This window comes from Aricia agestis, chromosome Z (genome assembly GCF_905147365.1).
Source record: "Aricia agestis chromosome Z, ilAriAges1.1, whole genome shotgun sequence".
In the NCBI taxonomy this organism is placed as follows: Eukaryota; Metazoa; Arthropoda; class Insecta; order Lepidoptera; family Lycaenidae; genus Aricia; species Aricia agestis.
The window spans coordinates 5,310,571-5,332,942 of NC_056428.1; positions in this window are offsets into that span (position 1 = coordinate 5,310,571).

A 22,372-nucleotide genomic window follows, 5' to 3' on the forward strand; every position below is an offset into this window, starting at 1 on the left:
TATATGCAATAGCTTAATAACAGACAGACATAATAATAAAAAGTTTTGACGTACAATCTTTTCAAACTATCAAATGCTGCTGCTTGCTGCTGCGCATTTGCTTGCTGAACATTCGAATGCTTTTGACGCATTTGCGCGCTGAACTTTCAATTAATGCTTTAGTTTTGACTTACAATCTGTTCAAACTATGACACACATAATATAAAGATAACAGACAGATATTATATAAAGTTTTGACGTACAATCTTTTCAAACTATCAAACGCTTTTGACGCATTTGCACGCTTATCTTTCGAACGCTTTTGACGCATTTGCGCCTTAATTTTCGAACGCTTTTGAATCATTTGCGCGCTTAGGTTTCATGCGAAATGCGAAAATGTGAACGTAGTCTAAGATAAAGCAAACAGCTTAGAAATATAAGCCGCAAGCTGTTGGTTGAGATTACGAGCGAGCCCAGGGTGTTGTGTAATAAAAATCTTATTTTATTCCCACCGCCCGTGTAAGTTACAAGTCTCAGGAGCACGAGACTGGAGTTTCGTTTTCTTATTTCCTTACTAGCTATTACCCGTAGCTAAACCTAGTTATTACAATATCCCACATGGACGCTGTAATTTTTCAGGATGAAAAGTAGCCTATGTGTTTTTCACAAAGCCTGAATTACTGCCTAACTAAATTTGATTAAAATCCGTTAAGTAATTTTTGCGTGAAGAACGGAGCAACACTTTTGCTCTAATGATAATGGTTTTTTTTTATGAAATAAGGGGGCAAACGAGCGAACGGGTCACCTGATGGAAAACAGCTTCCGTCGCCCATGGACACTCGCAGCATCAGAAGAGCTGCAAGTGCGTTGCCGGCCCTTTAAGAGGGAATAGGGTAATAAGGGAGGGTAGGGAAGGGAAGGGAAGGGAAGGGAATAGTTGAGGGTAGGGAAGGGAATAGGGTAGGGGTTAGGGGATTGGGCCTCCGGTAAACTCACTCACTCGGCGAAACACAGCGCAAGCGCTGTTTCACGCCGGTTTTCTGTGAAAACGTGGTATTTATCCGGTCGAGCCGGCCCATTCGTGCCGAAGCATGGCTCTCCCACGTATATGGTGTGATTTAAATTCCTCCACAAACTTAATTTTATGAAGATTTTGACATAAACCTTTTTGATCATCCTCTTCTCTGAGTGCGTCAGTGAGTAGCTTTTGCATTTTAACCGACTTCCAAAAAGAGGAGGTTTCTCAATTCGACCGTATAATATTTGTTTGTTCGCCTATAGCTTCGCTGTTTGTGAACTGATTTTGATGATTCTTTTTTTGTTGGAAAGGGGAAACTTTACCGGAGGTCCCGTGATAAGGAAAAACTCTTTGAATTCTTTTTTGATAAAATTATTAATGAAACAGATAAGATGGAAAGCGATAATGACAACTTATGCCAACTTCAAGGCGACAGATTACAACCGATAACGTACCAGAACCCTCCCTTCTTGTTTCTGCCTAGAATTTTTTTTTCTGATGGTACATTGCTTCATAGGTAGATGGCTACGAATAATAAAAACTACAGATGGTCTACGCAGGTTGCTGTCAAGACCAGCCGACAGAGCATGCCTGACATGTTTTGTCATAACCCTTTCAAATTGTTTCTGAGTTCTATGAATCAATTCCTCTGACGCTACATCTAAACTTTAACTTAATTAAGGTCCTCATAATAAATGAAAGTGCTCCAAATCGAGGGTCTTGGGAATCTATTACGGCTAATTTATGATGTGACAGCGGCCACCGTATCAGGAGTTTGATGGATCACCGCATACATATAATATGTAACGAGTGATTTATTAGTCGATAGTTTTGGTGTACAAATTGATTTTGTTGATGAGTTTTTGACGACTCCATCGTGTGGGGAAGTCTCGTGTAAGTTGGGCATAAATTATCCAAGTGGTTATTTAGATTGTGCGTTTAATATGGTTATTTATTTCGTTATGATTCGATGTAGCGCGTTTAAGAATGCGCTGTTGGAGTTGCTAAAATGATGCTTAAAAGTTTTTTTAGATGAAAAATACATAAACTACAAGATAAAACAACTTCGTAAATCCTAAGAAAATATATCCACACGTTTTGAATCAGTTTGGTAACGAACATAGCAATATGAGAATGTTGCTTGGGTGCGCTTCATAATAATATTATTATTTATTATTATTATAATGTAGAAACCGTACTTTCTTATATTATGTCTTTCCCAGTGATATTGTGTTCTAAACTTTACAATATCTGTATTTTCATCAGAAACGGTCGAGTACTTTCGAAGTTTATGTTGCCAATGCTTTTAACTGTATGCTATTGGCACTATAAAGACACAATGAAGGTTCTCAGTAACGCACTTGTAAACACACGCGTGCAGATTGACGATCAGTTTATCAGATAGTCATGACTGTCTGGGTGACATCCGTATTCCGTACCACTGTATATTAAATAAACAGTAGGAAAACTCAGATATGTCATTAAAATCAAAGTATCTCAAGACTAAAACAAGTTTTACGCAAATACGAGGTGACAATCCTACTTTTGCATCTTCAAGTTATCCTAAATTACCTCAATGTGTGCGTGCGCTTTGGCGGCGAATAATGAAGACTGTCTACTGTAGAATATTATAGTGTGTATGTCAACATAGTTGGTTTATAGTTATTTTACCCCTGGAAGGAGCTTTATGCCCTTATTATAAGTATCACCTTCGATCTCCATGGAAAATAGTGAGCAGATAACATGTTTATATTGACAAGGCATGTGCAATGAAATATATTCCATTATATGTATACTAGATGTTCCGCGCGGCTTCGCCCTCGTAATTTAGGAATGTCACGGAAACCGTACATTTTTCCGCAAAAAAAAAAGAAACATGTCCTTTCACGTGGTCTATTCTTCATGTGTGCCAAATAACATAAAAATTGCTCCAGTACGTTCAAATAAGCCCTTTCAAATAATTTCCCCCGTTTTTTCAAACCTTCCCTCTATTTCTTCGCTCCTATTAGTATTAGCGTAATAAAATAAAGCCTATAGCCTTTTTTGATAAGTACACAGATAAAAAGGATTTCTCGAATCAAGAAAAATAGTTTTCTTGACATATTAAGTTATTTTAAGGAAAATTGTGTTAATACAAGTAATGTTTATTCATCTTTAAATAATGGCAGTCTCGAAATGAAAAAAATATTTTCTTGTTGCAATTTTACAATCAAGGAAAAAAAAATTAATTGAAGAATAAGTAAAATTAACCTAAGAAGTTCAAATTTTATTGCTCTAATACAATGAAATACTTATTTCAAACTGTAAGTTTATTTAACACAATGAAACATTTCATCCAATGAAGAAATTATTACCTTGAATCATATCTAGAGCAATTTAAAAAAATATATCTTAAACTAATGACATAAAATCTTGTTTTTAGTAAAATCCTGTTTTGCCTTAAAATTTTATTATTACCTTGTTTCAAATACATATAGTTTAAGAAAAAGTTAAAAATATTTTAATTTAATGACAAGTTACTTCTAGTCTACCTATTTTTTTTTTGGTATGAGTTATGACTATTGACTACCGAGTCTACCGACGCGACGCCACGATAGTGCGCGCGCGCCATGCTAAAGCAAGCTAAACAAGTTTAAATTTGAGGTGAATATATACGCAATATCTCTTGTGGTGCGGGTTAAGTGGTAATTTGTAAAACAAAATGAACGAAAATAACAACGTAGTTACTCTCCTCGAGGCAAATAATATTTCTCCAGAAGTAATAGAAGTTTTTGTGTGTAAGTATGCATTGATTTTACTGGCCAGCCTTTGATTATAGTATTGTTGAAGTGCCACCCACCCATGCAAAAATTCATCAAAAATCATATCCATGTTGAGTACGTTAAGCTAAGTCATAGATTACTTAAATGTATCATTTCGGTTCTACATTGCAGCAAATGGCATAACAACAGAGTTATTCTACAAACTCATTCCAGAGCACCTCAAGGAACTCTGCCCTCATCTTGGGACCCGGATAAAGCTAGCTGAAATTATCACAGCTCATGTAAGTGAAATCCATTGGCATTTGCACTGTGCTGTGCACTTCTGCATCTGCAACAGAGAGGCGTTTATTCTTTTTTGTATGCAGCAGGATGTATAATGAATATTAAAGCTCTTTAGTCACACTATGTTTAAAAATACATTCACAATTTGTTTAATAACTTTGCCAATGAAGACAATCTATAGGTACTAGTTATTTAGGGTAAACTTATGTAAGTACATGATTTAGCCAATGTGCATTACACACATATTTTATGTTTTCAGGCACCTACAGAGTCATTTAATGAGTGTTCAGAGTCATTGAGTGAAACAGACTTTACAAAACCTACGTCCTCTAGCTGTTCTGAATCTCAGGAAGTTACCACAACAAATGTACTGATTACAAGATATTTTCCAGACTTTGACTTACATACCTTATTACAAACAATAGTTGGAGGAAACAGTATTTTGAAATTTTATGAAACTCACAAACAATTTTTTTGTCAAAATTTTTGTCTTTTATGTAAGTAAATAAATTTTTATACGATTAACATCTCTTCATTTTGTTTTAGAAACCACTATTTGATATGCTTTTCTGTTGTTCCTTGTATGTTGTCTTTTATTTACCTTTCAGGAAACGCCTCCAGAACTTCCATTGGACTATTGGGAGTTCCTGAGCCGTATTAAGGCCTATTCAAACCGGAGCGGTATCCGCTACCGCCGTGGGTAGCGGTGTCCCGATGGGTACGTGATTATCGCCTTAATCGCGTTTATTATTAGCGCGTTAATCGCGTACCCATCGGGATACCGCTACCCACGGCGGTAGCGGATACCGCTCCGGTTTAAATAGGCCTTTATTAATAGTACATTTAAGACATTAAAACCACTTAACACAAGCATTTAAAACTTTTATTGAAAGAAAGTAATAATATTAGACCAAGAAATATTTTTCCCGAAACAAGAAAGGTTATTCTTTATCGTAGGTTGCATAAATTAAAATTTAAAATATTAGTTATTGGTCTAAGGATATAATTTTCTAATATTAAAATAAACACTACTTTAAATAAGTAAAGTTAGGGTTCAAGCTAGATTTATTATTGTTGACAGAAAAAAATATGTATTTAAATTAAGCATATATTATTTCTAATAAAGTGATTTCTTATTTGATTGAAATCAATATTTTCTTAAAATGAAAATACATCCTAAGCTTGCATCAAGAGAATTATCAACTTACATTAAGAATTCTAATAATTCTTGGTAGAAAACGTATTATATTAAATCAATCGGAAATTGTCTTAATTCAAGATTACTTCAAATATCAGTTTAAGATTATTATTTTTTTAGCGTAAGAAAATATTAGTTTCACTATATATGAGGCAACCATAATCTTGACTTAATGCAAATTGCTTTCATGCAAGATAATTTTTCTTATTCGGAGAATACTGTTTTTTCTGTGTAGGCTATCTAACACTGAAATAATTTTTCAAATCAAACTAGTAGTTTCTGAGATTAGCGCGTTCAAATAAGCAATTTTAAATAATTTCTCCTGTTTTTTCCACACTTTCCACTATTTCTTCGCTCCTATTAGTCTTAGCGCGATAAAATAGCCTTCCTCGATAAATAATAGAATAATAGATATTATAAATATAAGCAATTTCGCGTGATTAACAACTTCGTCCGCGTTAGCATAGTAGATCACATCCCTAATAATTATTTATTATACAAAAATATTCAATATACAGAATTGGCTTTCCTACGATTTTATTATATATAGATGTTCCGCGCGGCTTTGCTTGCGTAATTTAGAAATTTCACGCAACCGTATATTTTGCAGCAAAAAAGAGCCTATGTCACTTCACGTGGTCTATTCTTCATGTTTGCCAAATAACATGAAAATTGCTCCAGTAGTTCATAATATAATAAGCAATTCCATATAATTTCCCCCAATTTTTCCACATTTTCATCTATTTCTTCGCTCCTGTTAGTCTTAGCGTGATAAAATATATGAATGGGCTATCTAACATTGAAAGAATTTTTCAAATCGGATAAGCAGTTCCTGAGATTAGCACGTTCAAATAGGCCCTTTCATATATTTTCCCCCGTTTTTTCAACATGTTCCTCTATTTCTTCGTTCCTTTTAGTCTTAGCGTGATAAAATATAGCTTATAACCTTCCTCAATCAATGGGATATCTAACACTGAAAGAATTTTTCAAATCGGACCAGTAGTTCCTGAGATTAGCGCGTTCAAATAAGCCCTTTCAAATAATTTCCCCCCGGTTTTTTCCACATTTTCCTCTATTTCATCTTTCCTACTATATTTAGCGTGATAAAATATAGCCTATAGCCTTCCTCGATAATGGTTGGATGGGCTATCAAACAGTAAAAGAATTTTTCAAATCTGACCAGTAGTTCCTGAGATTAGCGCGTTCAAACAAACAAACAAACAAACAAACTCTTCCCAATTATAATATTAGTATAGATTTATTTTTGTTGTATTAGTACCCGAGTAGGGTGACTAGATGTCAGGAATTTTCCTGATATGTCAGGAATTTTAGACATAGTTATGTCAGGAATGCGGCCGGAAAAGGGAAATGTCGGGAATTTTCGCTCTCTTCGTTTTCTATTCTTTAAAATATCTCAAAAAGTAATAACAACTAACACGGATATATAGTCCAGCCAATATAATAGAAAAGAAAACGTTTATTTGCGCAAGAAAACATACATAGCTTAGTTACAATAAATAATATAGCATAACGTATTTTCGAGCACAAGCCGACGCAGCTCAGCATATTATGCTGACTGCAAGCAATCCGCGCTAATCTTCCGCTGGGCCGACAGGCGACGTCACGGACATCAAATTCACAAAACACTATATTTATTAAGGTTGCTTTAAAAACTACCTGATTTTCTTTCCAATCTTTTTTTTTTTTCAAAAAAGAAATTTTGTGTTTTTGTGCTTTGTCCAATGACTGGTACTGGTCTAATCACTAGTCATTTACCCTATGACACAATAGGATATAATAACTGTAATGTTTTCACGCTAGACACAGCACCAGCATAGAAAGTAAACCAAAAGTTTTGTTCTACGTTTGACAACGTTTCTGTTAATATTCTGATATAAAGTGTGCAACTTGTCGGATTTTGGTCGAATTGTTAATTGTTAATTGTTATTTATGTACCGCCCTCTGTTCCGACTTTTGCGTAGTATTAGGTCGCGTTAGGACATGCGCGTTTTCTGCTCAAAGTGTCTAAGCACACTAGGCTGAATTACGCCGGCGTAAATTCCGCCGCAAATGTCAAACGCATACAAATACGCGACGGAATAGTGTGTCGTCTCTCGCGTTCCGCCCGTATTTTGTATGAGTTTGAAACGCGGCGGAATTTACGCCGGCGTAATTCAGCCTAGTGTGTTTAGACACATAGCGTTAAGGAAATTCAAAACACGCGTGCTGAATCCTATTCATAAACCAAATATTAAACAATGGACCACAGACACACAAGCTTACGCCCTGTGTAGGGCTTATATTATACGGCTTTCTTGCTTAGCATCCGTACTAAGCACTTACACTAAAAACACAGCACAAACCCTCACATTAATAATACATTGCTATCTATTAGCAATTCAAATGGGGCCCAAGGACGTGTGTGTGACATTCGAAGCTTATCTAACGTGCGATTAAAATCCGGGTGTTTGAACAGGACTTTGTATTTATTAGCAGCTTTCCCTTTTTAATTGGTTGAAAAGAGAAGGATAGATGGAAATGTGGAGGTTTGGGTTGATTTGAAGACAAAAAAACGAAAAATTGAAAAGCTTTTTCGACGGCGACTTTTAAAGTTTTCTTTGTAATGGTGTATTTAAGGTCTGAGCTACCAATTTTCAGGTCTTTGCGAAATATTCCTAGGTTACGATTTTTTGTGTCTAATTTATCTAGGCTGTAATATCTATGCCAAAATTGTTATTGACACATTTCTGGGACTGATAGTCACGTGGGAGGATGATAAAATGATTTCCATACGTAATAATATTAAAAACGTCGTATATTACTAAGATAGCCTGCTAACAATGTCCGATAGTCACTACCTACGTTATTAACGGAACGCGGAAGCGAGTAAGAGCGCACGATGTGCCACATCCGACTATGTTAACGGAGGGAATGGACATGGTAATAATTTAAAGGACAATTCTATTTTTCACATAATTCCAAATCATATTTTGATATTTATGTAGGTAAGGATTAATAACGAATATGCAAAAAAAGTCACGCTAGGAGGAGATGATTTGAAGTAAATATTTTAATGAAAGTAATGGGTATTATTCGTTAACCATAAAAGATAGACATAAGCTGCCCAGGGCTTTTTTGTAGATAATGATGAGTACTATAAACATGTTTAACATTATTTTGATGTATCATCAGTATTTTTCGTAGCGGAAGCGAAATAATGAAATTTTTGCCAAATTTTTACCACTTTGGGTTAAATTTTTGCTGTTTTCGGTAGGATCCCTAATATTTTTCAGATTAATACATAGCCTGTGTTCTTTGCAAATGATGTAGCTTTCCAAAAGTAAAAGAATTTTTAAAATTATTTCAGTAGTTATTGAGCCCATTTAATACAAACAAACATACGAATAAAAGAAACTTTTTCTCTTCATAATTATTATATATTTTTTATTTTTTTATTTTGTTTAGTTAATTTAAGTTATGCTATCAAAAAGTCAACAAAATAGTGTTGGTAATAATTTTTAATTTCAATGTTTTAAGTAAGTTTTCATTTCGGATGAAAATTTGATTTTCAGAATTATTTAAATCATAAGAAATGTTTCGTATTTTCATACGTACATTGTTTTTACGTTTTATTTGACAGAAGTCCATAAAACTATTTTTTTTCTTTAAATTGTTGTCGTTTTTATTGGTAATTTCTACATGCGACATATTTTTAAATTAACAGTTGCCACTTAACAATGACGTAAATGCCACTTCCGACAAGCTACTCGTATCATCGATTTTCTACAAGCAACAATGTCGGTTCTGGCACTTCCGACAAATCAGCATTACTCGTAAGTCGTACCCCGTTAAAAAGGTCAGAAGTGACTTTTCTCATATTTAGGCATAAAATACGAGATACTCATAATAACATATTAAAAGTAAATAACTTTTATACCCTGATATTTCATGATCCTACTTGAAATAAGTAAAAAGTTATGCACAATTTAGACTTTGAATCGCTCTCCTGTAAAGTTGTCGTTTTTCACATCCGACATTGTTAAAAGTCATGGGCGATTAACTGGTAATTTTACTGTATTGTTAATTTTTTTTAATGAAATAGGGGGCAAACGAGCTAATGGGTCACCTGATGGAAAGCAACTTCCGTCGCCCATGGACACTCGCAGCATCAGAAGAGCTGCAGGTGCGTTGCCGGTCTTTTAAGAGGGAATAGGGGAGGATAGGGATGGGAAGTGAAGGAAATAGGGGAGGGTAGGGGAGGGAATAGGGTAGGGGATTGGGCCTCCGGTAAACTCACTCACTCGGCGAAACACAGTGCAAGCGCTATTTCACGCCGGTTTTGTGTGAAAACGTGGTATTTCTCCGGTCGAGCCGGCCCATTCGTGCCGAAGCATGGCTCTCCCACGTTTAATCAAATCGGTAACTAGAATTATAAAGAAGCAGGATTTATTATGTCAATAATTATTATTATTGATGGCAATTCATATCGTTATGCAAATACGATACACGATGATAACCTCAGTTGTAAAATTAACGTGATGTGCGTGTCGAACAAATATTTTGATATAGCACGTCTAGCGATTATTGACCATTCATAATTAATTTCCCTCTGAATTTATGCAACAGTGTACCTTAGTACCATGACACAAAGGTGGGTGGGAGTGATACAGAATGCAAATAGGAAATGACCCGGTAGAATTTATTAGCAAATTGAATCAGTAGCTATTTCCGACAAAAACATGGACGCTGCAAATTATATTTCCTGAAAAAGCATAGAATATGGATCAGCAAATGCATTTATTATGTTATTGTTGTCAATGCCTTTATTAGAGCATCCAAAATGCCAAACATCATCTAGTGCAGAGACAAGGTAAAAAAACAAAGGTAAAATTGGTACACATTTTTGGTAGTTTGGGAAATATGAGATGATGATGATATTGACCCAAAGGGGTTTTGGTTTATAAAGGTAAATCAGAAATTACACTATTTATGACATTAACTTATTTTGTAAATTGGTGCATTGAAACATTAAGCTTGCAAGGAAGATTTTTTAATATAAAAATATATAGTAAGTGATAACAAAAAATGAGTCACGCTAAAAATGAACTTCATAAAAAAATATATATATCTATACTAATTAAGGCCATAACCCTATTATTCGTAGCCATAACCCGAGCAAACGACCTTGACACATTTCACGTGTTGCCGAGATCGCACAAAAATCCTATTTTTTAACCTATCTTAGTTCAAAATTGATTTAAAAAATTCAAACGGGGAATATATTATTAATTATTATTATTGTAGTTAATGAATTTGTCGTGTGTTTGAAATAAATGTAATTTGTAAATACTAGGAAGATGCTGAAAGTATCCTTCAATTTTAATAAATTGGTAATACGTTGGAAAATAATACCATGAGTATAATAAACAAAAAAGATTATTACTGTATTTTTATTATACTTTTAGCTTTCTAATTATGAGTTTAAAAAGCTTTAAAATTTAAATACCTATGGTAAATTACGGCATCTCCGTAAGGGGAGCGCCTCAATTGAAAGCAAAATCGGTGTACACTTACAAAAAGCTCCCATAACATGTGATGAAGATCCTCTATTAACAGGGTTAACTGGGATTCTTAAGCCGTAATCTTGAAATAGATTTATCCAATCTCACCCAGGGCTACCATCTTCTTAAAAAATCTGGACTCATCGCGAGCTTGGACAATACTTTTTGTAATAGGAAATTGTACGTCATGGTAAATCAAATGAAATCTTTATATTATATAAAAATAGATTTCCAATTGTGTTAGTAACGCCAAAACTCGAAAACGGCTGAACGGATTGGGCTAATTTTAGTCTCAAAATATTCGTAGAAGTCCAGGGAAGGTTTTAAAGTGACACGAAGTTCACCGGGACAGCTAGTCTTATATATAAAAATGGATTTCCAAATGTGTTAGTCGCGCTAAAACTCGAAAACGGCTCAACGGATTGGGCTGATTTTAGTCTTAAAATATTCCTAGAAGTCCAGGGAAGGTTTTAAAGTGACACGAAGTTCACCGGGACAGCTAGTATATAAATAAATATAGGTCTACCAGAATTTGATGACAAAAAGTGAGACAATAAATCGACTCTAGCAATGACGGGGTAGTTGGAATAAAATATTTTTCTTCTATTTGATTTAAATCCAATCATTAAACCATCAACCACATCTTCAAATGATTTTAAATACACTAATTATTTTTCTGGTAGTTCCATCAAACAGAAGGATGTTAAATAATCTTTTATAACATCCGCGAATTTTCAAATTTCACTATCGACAGCCCTAATCTCACCTAGTTCGCTGATATACGTCTTCGCTACAATCTGGACGGATTATGTGCAAGGTGCTTATGCCTCTGATATGGGATTATATTGTAAACTGTACGCCATATTACATACTGTATCACTTGTACGCGTGTCCTATTATGCTTCCGGCAAACAATTTGATGTGACTGTTGCAGAATTCCTGTATTTATTCAGGAGTAGTGTGAAAATTCAGTCGTGTAAGTATCTAGTATTTGTATTAATCAATATGATATGAAAATGTTTTTGAAAACATTTACCGCTTACTAATAAAATTTTTATCAACTTATGCAATAATAATTATTTAGTTATCATAATTCGCAAACGTCCAGTCGCACGCACACAAACGAAGTCCGGCAAAGAAATGGAAACGACGTTAGACGAAAGTTATATTGTGTTCTTCGTTACGGAATTTCTTGATTCGGTCGCCGCGCTCAAAGCCCTCGATAAGATATGCAATAGCTTCAAAATATCATGGCCTAGGATCCATTCATAGAAGCACCTTAATTGGCGAGCTGAAATTTTTTAGGCAACCCACTAGCTATAAATTCGTAGACATACGTAATTGAATATAAAATATTTTACATCCATTAACCAGTTCGGCGAAGGTCCTTCTATGAAGGAATCCTAGCCCATCAATGTGTAAACAGTCGTTATAATATTTATACAAAACATCATAATAATAAATGATATATTAACTTTTATGTTTGTTTTTACAAATTACACTCGTGTCATAATTTTTTTGGTAAGGGAGTAAAAACATAACTGTTACTGTAAATACTAATTATTACTTGTTTAATAAACCATTAATTTTACTATCTGTTGATTGAATTTAGAATTTTCTTTAGGACATTTCAGTTATTTCCTGGTTTTTACAGTATCCTGGCAGGCAGCCAGAATGTAACCAACGGAATTGCTTATTGTGTCATAATTGAATATTAATTTGCGCACCGACCTGCCAAACTTAATTGTACTTTCAATTAGTGGATTCTTGAAATTGGAATATGAATCGTTACGATCTATCGCAAATGAACTGCAGCGAACTGCTTTTAAAGAAGAAAATTATATGAAACCCACAAGAATCAATTTATATAATACTACTAGCTGTCCCGGCAAACGTTTCTTTGTCATATAATAAAGTATTTCGAAGTGACTAAATAAGTATGTCACCATGGCAACGTCCATCGCTATCCCGTCGCACAAACAATGGTCGCCGTCAGTCTCGAATTGTAGTAATTTAATATTATATTATAAAATTTGGTTAAAATCAGTAAAGCCTTTTCGGACGAGTACGCGGCCTAACATTGTGACACGAGAATTTTATATAAGTATAAGAAGTTTAAGTTTGTCACGGTTGCTCTTTATCTGTAATCTGAAACAAAACCATCAAAATATCATTCGCGTCTTAGAAGCTTGGACCGTAACTTGGCAAGACAAAATAAGTGAACTCTTATTGCACTTTTTTAAATAGCGGTTCCTAAATCTTACGTGATATTTCAATTGACAGCATTGTGGTTTCTTAATATTAGCATAAGAAATGTTTACGTTAGATAAATATGAATTTAATGTGAAGTATATAGTATATTATTATGGAGTACTTACTTTAATATCATTTACCTGGCTATAAAAATCTTGGAAGTGCCCGTAGCTCTCGACGTCGCATAAATTGTGAACTTTATTCACGACATGTTCATTTTCTAGAAGCTTCCAATATCTAAGGCCTTCTATGTGAATCTTACAGTTCCGATGCACTCTCAGAATAATTTAAGTAGAAAATACTTTCATGTTATAATATGAGTCCCAGGACATAACATAGTTTCAAGCAAACCAAACGACTTTGGTTGTGTGACTAATATTACTAGAGATCGCCCAGTGGTCGAAATTCGACCTTAGTGTCATCGAAATTAGGACTACTATCTATACTTTGTTAAAAAATATTGACTTTATCATATTTTTTTCAACTCTTGTCTCTGGGACTCAGCTGATCTCAGATTGGCCGTGTAAGCATTGTCTAATAGTATCTAAGATTCAATAAAAGACTATAATCCATTTTCAATTTGTCACCTTGTTGTCAACAGACTTCAACCATAAATAAAAGAGTATAATTCGTATGTATAGGCTTGTCACTCAAAAACCTGTCATTTTTCCTAATGTGTGTGTTGTATAATGTTTTATTTGTTAAAAAAAATGTATGATAAAAGCATAATTTCAAAATAATATTAGCTCGATGCACTCCTTCACCATATAAGCTATAACTGTGCAAAATTTAATTCACCTACGTTTCCCCATTTTTCGTCAAAAGGGATACAAAGTTTTTGGCTCACGTATTAATATATAGATAAACACCAAACAAGTGACTACCGTATGATGAACAAAATTCTGCAATATATGCGGAAAATACCAAGATCTTGACTATTAAATACGAATACAAATGTCTTTATTCCAAACTACTATCATGGTCCATTGGTTAGTAATTACAAACTTAAAAAAAGAAAAGAAGTCGTCACCCGTAGGTAATTATATGGCCGAGATATTTATAGTTATTAAAGAAGTTGCACAAATAATAAGCTTTATCATTTTTTGTCCTTGTCTGTCAAGCTACTTTTTCAATGCAAGCAACTTTTCTACAGTATCAAACGAAGACAAAACATTGTATACAATGTTAGCTATAGCTTATTAGCTTTGTCCACACTGTGCCTTTTTCTGTTCGTCAAAGGCATGCGTTATAGCGCAGTCAACAGCGAAAGTGATGCATGCTCGCGACGCATGCCCTTTGACCGTATCCAAAACTTCGAAAATTACAATATTAGCGTTGTGTTCCTTGACGCATTCGATTATTGAATGCGCCAATATGAAAGTTGATGACGAAAATTGAAGATGAAAGTGCACTGTGTGGACATAGCTATTATGCATTGTGCATTTTTATAACAAAGTGGGCTTGGGAATATAATAAAATATCGTGGCACTCGGGAACTGTTGCAGTAAAGCATAGCATTTTTTATCAACTTCTGCAATTAAAATTCGCATAAGTTGATAGAATAATCTAGTAGCACGCACACAAACACCGTACCGAAGTCTGGCATAGCCGCACCGAGCGCTGTGCCGTTCGGAGTGGAGGGCGTTAGGTTTTTTCGCCACGGAATTTCTTAATTCGGTCATAGTACTCAAAACTCACGATAAAAGCTAGATTATACAATAAATACAGTAAACTCTCTACTCCAAAGAAATCGTTTCAACAATTGCCACGCCTCGCGACAGAAGATGAAATAAATTTCTTCGGCGCACCTCCTATTATATCGGATGCGGTCCAATTACAGTATCATGATGTCCATTGAACTATTAATTGTCCATGATTAATGGACGATGTCCTTTTTCCTTTGTTTTGAGGATAGGAGATGGACGTTTGTAAATTTTTACACACGTGTTAAAAAGACATTGATATAATAATATAATTATTGAAAAAGTAGTAGTAGAAATTGAGTGTTTTCTAGGTACGGTACTTAAAGAAAATATTAATATGAAATCTAAGAAAATACTTTCGCGGGCTCCGTGACTATTAAGTACCTATACATTTCAATACATATTTTGCAATACTTAGGTGACCTTGAGCGGTACTAGGCTGACGTTACATGACAGATCAAAAGGAACCAAATTTAAAACGGTAATAGTATGGGAGTTACGATTCCTTAGTTTTTGTTATTCGTAGGTATAGATATATAGAATTCGTACTGATTTGACATTCGTGAGTTTGACAGTTTTGATAATTGATTTGCTGAATTGATTGAGAGGAATTGCTAAATGTGACCATTTTAGCCCCGCAGATCGCGACTAAAAAACGTAGGCCTGCCATCTGCCAATAACTTAAATTGTCTGATAGTACTTTGATTTTTTTTATAGAAGGGGATCCAGAGGTCAATCGCTAGTACTTAAATATAGAGATCGTGCTCAGATAGAAATTATTATAGATCTCAGAAAATCCAAATAAGTACCAAGTTATCTAACACTAGAATCTTACAATACTAAATACTATATTGTTATAAGCAATACTAATTGCATACAAATGTTACAAAAATAATAGTATGTACATTGTACAGGTAACAATTAATTTTCTATTCCATTCATATGCAACGTGCATCGAACCGACTACCCACACTCATTGTTCATTGATTTGAATTAAACGATTGCCTTTAATTATACATTATACAATATTGTATTGTTTGATTATAACTTTATTACTAGAATTTGGCCTGCTTTGGTTCGATGCTTTGGTTCGATGAATTAATTATTTATTTATTGAATTATATTATTATGTAATGTTTATTCATTCCTTACTTCTATACTAATATTATAAATGCTAAAGTCTGTGTGACTGTCTGTCTGTTAAGTCTTCAAGTCTAGACCGTTTTGCTGAAATTTGGCATTACATAATATGATACTTTGAGTCCCGTATTAAGAAATTTAAAAAAACCTCCGCCAAACAACTTTAAAAAGTTATGAAATAATATTTACTGCCTGTACGTTCAAATAATTCCTAACTTGTGTAAAGTAATATTTTAGTCCATAATTATTGTTGTCAAGGTGTGTCAGGGGACCGCTAATGTAGATGTTTGATTTGAGATTTCGCATAACATTATAGTTTAAGGATCAGTTCACAGCGAACCGAATGGAGATAATCAGCGTCTTCGCGGTTGTACTTTGTAGTTTATTTGCGGTCCCCCGACACACCTTGACAACAATTATAGACTAAAATATTACTTTACACAAGTTAGGAATTATTTGAACGTAAAGGCACTAAATATTATTTCATTACTTTTTAAAGTTGTTTGGCGGGGTTCTTTTTATAATTTCTTAATTTAATTTTATTGAAGTTTTGGATACTCACGTTCATGCCTCACGTTCGCTGTTGACTGCGCTATAACGCATGCCCTTGACGAACAGAAAAAGGCACAGTGTGGACAAAGCTATAAAAAATACGATTTCCGTATATCAAATAAATTTTAGCGCAACGGAGTAATGGTGTTTTTAATATGCATCACTTTACATACGGGGTTTTTAATATGCATTGCAATTTGCATTACAACAACACTATGACTTTACAGTGTGGCCTAGCTCTTAGGGTCAACTCAGATCGCAACGCGACGCGTAGACGCATTTCTAAAGCATGGATTTGACAGATTTGCAAGACGTCTCATTCAATTGAAATCTGTCAATTCAGTACGGTACATAAATTTAAAAATGCATCTACGCGTCGCGTTGCTGTTCGAATTGACACTAATTATTCCCACATGACTAATTATTTTTATTTACTTTCTAATATTAAGATCTTAACATTCACTTATAACAACGTTATGCAATACTGACCCATTTGCGAGAGATTGTTCTAATTGGATGAGCCTATCCCGGGCCGTTCAAAGGGCCCGAGGATGGGAATTAAACGGTTTATGGCTTCCTGTCATTATGACACTTCCCTCTGTGGATATGAGATCCCGTTTGACAGATCTCTTCCAAAATTATTATTTGTACGTCGTCTAATTTTATAGTCAGTAGAGTTTATGTATTTGTACTGATTGACAGATCTCAATTGCATGTGACGTCTGGCAAAATCTGTCAAATTCATACAAAAGAAATGCATCTACGCGTCACGTTGCGATCTAATTTAACCCCTCTCCAAACCGATACGATTTTGATTTAAGAATTTGATTAGATATCGATTTTGAATTATCTTTCATGATCCGTATTTTGAACAAACTCGATTTAAAATCGACATCGAGATCAAACGTCAAACCTTTCGACACTGTGGTCACAAATGAAGCCACCACAAGACCGTGCACTAGTGTAGACGACGTTGGCAGTGCCAAAAAGTACTCTCTTCGATCGAGTTCACTGTATTCTCAAATAAAATAATAACTCCTACACCGATTTTGGTGACGGTGCCCGTTTTCATTGAAGCAAGGTCAGTGACGCAGGAGTAATAATAATTATAATTAATATTATATAGTGCGCTCTAAGCTACTGGAATACGGAGGGGTTCCGTGGTTTAGAGTGTGGCTCTTTACTCGGAGGTCGTGGGTTCGAATCCCGCGTTGGAAACATGTTATTTCCGAATTTGGTTAGGACAATGCAGGCTCACCTGATAAGTAAGATGATCCGTGCGTCAGATGGGCATGTAAAAAGTCAGTCCTGCACCTGCACTCTCGCCACTCGTGTCGGTGTCTTACGTCCCACTCGGTAATGAGAGTAAAGGAATAGAGTGCTCTTGTGTACTGCGCACGCACTTGGGCACTATAAAATTACTTCTGCGTAACTGGCCTGATTTCAATGTAACCGGCCAACGTCACCGAAACCGGTGTGGGAGTTATTATTGTTCATCTGGACTGGCTGGCTCCCTTGGACTTGGGAGTAAGGGGCTGTCCTCATGTAAAGCATGAAGAATAGAAAAAAAAAAATGGAACATAAAAAATTAAGAACAGAAGGCGAGACATTAAATTGCAATTAAAACAATTTAGGTACTTATTTCATTGCAAACTTTGGGCTGTAATACACAGTGTCAAGTATGACGTCCTGTAGTCACAGGACGTAACGAATCATCACGCTGGAATATAATATTATTAATTACATTGGCTACATTTTATCACGGAATAGCAAAATATACCCATTTTAATAAAATACTAGCTATTTGACCGAGCTTTGCTCGGTATTCGATAAAACATAAATAAAATGACATTTTCTAAAAATGATTCCTAGCTAGATCGATTTGCCGCTAAACCCCCTATATACTAAATTTCATGAAAATTGTTGGAGCCGATTCCGAGATTCCAATTATATTAATTGCTCGTTTAAGCCCGGCCGCACATTGTCCGAAATTTCATTAAATTCAACTGTTTCTGATCAGAATTCGGACAATGTGCGGCCGGGCTAAAGATATAAGATATCTATACAGGATGTAACCAAAAAAGTGATAAATTTCTTTGGGGCGCTTGTGAAAGAGTATTTTTTAACGCTGACGCTTTTCCATAAAAATAAAAAAATAAAAAAAACCCTGTAAATCGTAAATACAAAATAAACGAGTTGTTTGTTTAAAGGTGAATCATAAATCATTTAAATTAAACGTCAATAGCACGCCTAATGAAATCACAAACACGCGTCCAAAATGTTCTCTTTTTAACCGACCGAATTAACTGATTCACAAAAAGGGCAAAATACGCATTACGGATTTCTACGAGTTTTTATTTAATCTATAAATTCTTCTTTCAACTTCTAAATTGGGGGAGACTTGACCACTGTGATATTAAAATACCTTTAAAAATAAAGAATTTAAAAAAAAACTTCTGAATTAGAAGCTGCCAACGACTAAAATAATAATTATATTCAGAAAATCATCTTCACTGTATATCATCTTATCCGATAGAGTACGCACAGATTTGGATGCATTTAATATAAATTCAGACTTCAGAGATTTAAAAATGCAGTACTTATCACGTCGAATGCGGGTAAAGCTTAACGTTTCTGTGTTGCACAAGTTTGATTTTAAGAAAGCATAATTTTATGTACTACTAGCTGTTGCCCGCGACTTCGTCCGCGTGGACTTCAGTTTATAGCGCGCGATGGCAACAAAATTGGTGTCAAAAGCTTTTTAAAAATAACCCTGGTACCCCTTAAATCAAAACAGCTGTGCAGTGTGTACATAATATTTCATTATTTTAAATTAAACTTTATATTTTATGCCAAATTTTAAAGCTTATTTAGGCCCATAATTACACAACAATTATGGGCATAATAAGCTTTAAAATTTGGCATAAAATATGTAGCTTTTTTACGTTATTAAATTTTAATACATAAATAACAATCGAAAAAAATCTAAACTGAAATGTAAGATGATACCACCTCTTATAGAAAGAAGTCTGGGCAAGCGTCACCGCGATGTAGGAGACGCACGGCCCCATTTATTATGAATTTTTGAAACTAACTTAATTTGAACAAATTTACGAATTTTCACCCCCTTACAACCCTTTTTTCCAGTAAAAAAGTAGCCTATGTCCTTTCTCAGGCTTTTGTGTACAAAATTTCATTACAATCGGTTCGGTAGTTTTGACGTGAAAGCGAGACAGACATACAGAGATACTTTCGCATTTACAATATTAATATTATAGATTATACAATCTACGAATCCAAACTAAGGAAACGTAGCTCCCATACTTCAACAGTTTTGAATTTGGTTCTTTTTCACAGACTAAAATATGACAATAATATCTATGAAACACCACTCAAAACACATAAAGCCGTTGACATTAATTATTGTCACTTCTATATTAATTACACATAATAGTGTACCGAATACATGCATAAAGTATGCGTGTTTTCGGGTCACATTTTGGAGACTCGCAGAAAGCTCGCAGACAATTTTTTGACACAGTAAAGCTTAGGCCAAAGTTACGCGACCAGGCGACATTTGACAACTTGACGCTCCGCTTCGCAGTCGCCTAGTCGCGTAGGTTTGGCCTAAGCTTCACTCTTCCTTAGTTTTTATTATTTGTATTATATTTGAAAATATTATATTGAATGCGATGCCTTATGTGATACGAGATAACGCCCTCAACTCCATTGCGCCAAAATTAGATTATCGCACGGGAACTGTACATTTTCTAGGATGAAAAGTATCCTACACATTTCCTTTCCCGGGTTTCAAAGAATCTCCATACCGAATTTTAGCAAAATCGGTCCGGTGGTTTGGGCGTGAAGAGGTTACAAACAGACAGACAGGAAACACTTTCGAATTTAATATATTATTGTCACAGGAGTATGTAATGGATCAAAAAAATCAAAAAATCAAAAATCAAAAAATCTTTATTTTCATTAAATTTACATATTTGCAATGTGGTGGAGTTCTCCTTTTAAGTAGAACTTGTATTAGGAGAGACCCGCTCTATCGGTCTAACATGAATTACATTATGACATTACAGTGATTTATGCTTGTTCCATAATAATTGATTTTTTATCTAAGATACAAAGGCCTAGTATAAATTAAATAATATTTATATATTTTAGTTTCAAATGTGTGTGTGTGTGTGTGTGTGTGTGTGTGTGTGTGTGTGTGTGTGTGTGTGTGTGTGTGTGTGTGTGTGTGTGTGTGTGTGTGTGTGTGTGTGTGTGTGTGTGTGTGTGTGTGTGTGTGTGTGTGTGTGTGTGTGTGTGTGTGTGTGTGTGTGTGTGTGTGTGTGTGTGTGTGTGTGCATTTTAGTGCTCTATTTATTTGTGTTACAGGTGTTGTAATAATAAAGGTATACTTATATATTTTATTTTTCAATATTATGTATTCTTTGTAAATATAAATTATTGAGTACAAACATGCATACACGTCATATACTCATACTATATGTGTTTAAAATATTATTGTAATAAATAATATATATTATATGTAATAAAAATGAATATTTGCACGGTTATTGCAGTAGTTGTTCAATCTCCCCATAGGTTAATTGTTTAAGCCAATTCATTAATGTTTTTTTGCACTTACTGTATGGAATTGAGTAAATCTGTTTAAGTCTGTTTATTTTATTATAAAGTATAATAGAACATATGCAAAATTGTTGTTTTGCAAATGATGTACGCACTGTTGGTAGGGTGATAACACAACGAGGGTTTCTTTTATTCAGTACACTTGATTCTATTTTTGTATTTTTATGTGTCTTAAGTATAGTTTGAAGTATATATAGTTTTCTTACAGATAGAACATTACAATCTTTATAGAGTTGTTCTGTGTTGTAGATAATTTTCTTTTTTATCATGATTTTAAGTAGCCCTCTCTGTGCACGTTCTAGGTTTATTATATGTGTCTTTGATGAGATGAATGAGAATGGATGTCAGAAACCTATGCATCTTTGGAATATAACTTAGCATTAGGAATTATTGACTGCGTTTTGACCTGTGGTTTTGACCAAAGAACCGAATCGGATATTGATATCGGTTAAAATATGAAATCACTTTTCGTAACATCCAAAATTATACTAATGTATAATAATCGTAAACTAACCAATAGCGGTTATGATTCGAAGAATTTATTAGCTTTCATCGTATCATATTTGGGTCATAGTAATAAATTATGTTACTATCAATTTTAAAATTAGCAACGGCTATCTGTACCACAAATTACTTGGAATGCATCATCATCGAAAGAAAAATACGTTATGTAAATAATTTTTACCATTATAATACTAACAACTTGCTTCCAACACTAGCAAAAATCTCAGAAAGTAGTACTAACAGACAAGACAATACAAAAACTTAACAACAGATTTTGACGCGACAAAATGCAGCCGATAATCATAGTATAAAATACAATTTCTGCCACATCGAATTCGTTACAAATAAATGCCAATAATGAATAATGCCTTATTGGCATTTATTTGTAGGGTTAAGGCCCAATTTCACCAACGACTGTTAAAGTTAATGCTGGAATTAGTATCACGTTATCTCTTTCGGTTTACATATGAATGAAAGAGAAGACATTACATTTTAACAAGCTGTTAACACTAACAGACGTTGGTGAAATTGGGACTAAAGGGATTTAATTTGATGAAGAGTTTAACAGGAAATGCATGGTTTATGTCAAAATTTTCATTGAATTAAGGTTTAGTAATGACAAAATCTCTATGAGTGCGGTCATTAGCCCGAGCGCGCACTAGCGACCAGGCCGCGGCGGCCATCGAAAGTATGGTGTGGCCGCAGGTCGCGTTGCGCCAGGTGCGCGTCGTCTATGGCGGTTTCATACGAAGGTGTCTATCTCGATGGCCGCAGTG